This window comes from Pediculus humanus, genomic scaffold (genome assembly GCF_000006295.1).
Source record: "Pediculus humanus corporis 1103172107560 genomic scaffold, whole genome shotgun sequence".
Lineage (NCBI taxonomy): Eukaryota > Metazoa > Arthropoda > Insecta > Psocodea > Pediculidae > Pediculus > Pediculus humanus.
Window position 1 is genome coordinate 67,751 of NW_002987175.1, and position 2,053 is coordinate 69,803.

Genomic DNA, 2,053 nt, shown 5'->3' on the forward strand with positions numbered 1-2,053 from the left:
GAATAATTGAGATGATCCTTCGTGAGAAATCGTAGAAAAATTTTTTTCTTTTTCTTTAAATAGACTTATGAGGTCTCTGACATTTTTCTTTTCTTTTTTTTTTGTTTGAAAAACAATTCAAGTTTTTTTTTTTTTTTTTCATCTTCTGCTTTCTTTTCTTTTCCTTTTATCAAATTCGTGATGTTGTTATCAAAAGTTTATAATCTCCGACATGTTTCTTAAGGTCGGCGGTTAACAATCCGAGTCACAAACGCATTTTTCCCAAAACACGTTATATTCAAGTATTTCGATTTCGACTCTTTAACAATCTTATCTCCTCTTCATCTATCTTTCTTAAAAAGAAGATGGTTGTGAATAGATAGAATTTTTTTAAAAAATAATAAACTTTTCACCTCGTTTTTTACCCACAACGGTAGGTCAATCACGATGGAGGTGAACACACCATTTACTCGATGTTAATTTCCGTGTCAATAGTAGTAGTTACGTTTTATTTGCAAACCGACATTTTTTTATTTAATCAATCGATTATTTGATTTGGTCTAATTATTTATTGATGATTATTGATTTTGTAAGGTGCGCTAATGATAAATAAATTCGTATGAAATTTAACGTGTGGCCCTTAGGCCACGTAGTAGTAGTAGTTGGCAAATTGATCTACTTAAATTTTATCCAATTATTGCATTCATTGCATAATTTCAAACGTGTTCAAATTCATGTCATCTTATCATCATCCATATTCGTATCGAACAAATAATAATAAAAAAAAATTTATGGCTTCTTTTTTTTATTTACTTGTTTCGTTTCGCCGCGGAGCGCAGAAGGCATTTTACGCGTAAAAGATTCAAAACTATAGAAAATAATTTTTTTTTTTTTTTAAATTTTATTCCGTCGGAAATAAATAATATATATATGTATATTTCGTATACATAAATTTTTCATTCGTATTTAATAAACCTTATTTATTTACATAAAAGTTTATTTTTTTTTAATAAATAAATACAAACTTGCTTTGTTTTACTCGTTTTTTTACTTTCCCGGAATTTTCAAATACAAATTTCATTTTCGAAAAAAAATTATTTTTTCTTCTGGTTTTTGTTTTTTATGAAACAATTTCTAAAAACTTTTTTTTTATGAATTATTTATCAAATACAATTCAATCAAAATAATTTAATAACAATTATTATTATTATTATTATTGAATTTTTTTTTTCTAGAAAATATTCGAAAATTTTTCCGTTTTCATCGAAATAACGAGAATTCGTTCATTTTTTTCGAATTTTTTTTTTTTCGTAATTTAGAATTATGTAGAAACGAGAAATTTCCTTTTATTTATAAATTTCCTTTTCGTTTTTTGTTTAAAAAAAAAAAAAAGGAAAAAAGGAAATTCGACGAAATAGAAAAAAAAAAAAAAGAATTCATAAAAAAAAAAAAATGAAAAATTTTCCATCATAGTCATCGTCATTATCATTATTTTAATTTTTTAAACGAAAACTCTTTACTATTATTATTATTATTATTTAATTTTGATAATTTTTCCTTTTGGATTTCCCGGTAAAAAAAAAAAAAAAGAAAACCGTTTTTAACTGGTCGTTTATTTCTCGGTAAGGTTGTTTTTTTTTAATTTTTAATTTTTAAAGTGTATTTCAGGAAAATTACCGAGCTTAATTTAATAATTGCATGCTCCAGAAATAAAAATGTTACCTCGAAAATAATAATTCCAGGAGCGACCGCAAATAAAAAAAAAAAAATTATAAAAAAATAATGGGAAAATTATGAACAGGCGGGAGGCGGAAAAACTTTGCATTTTCTCCCCCCCACCTCCCCCCTCACCCCCCCCGGTAAAATTACCTTTCGGAAATTTAAAATAAAAAAAAATTTTCCCACGTTATACGAATAATAATTATTATTCATTGATACGAATAGCAAAAACTCAATCGAGTTGTCGCTTCAAAAATTTTTTATTTTATTTTTTTATTTTATTACCCGAAAGTCGTAATTATTAAAGTTATTAAAAAATAAATAATAATAATAGTAATTATAAATTCGCCTTAAA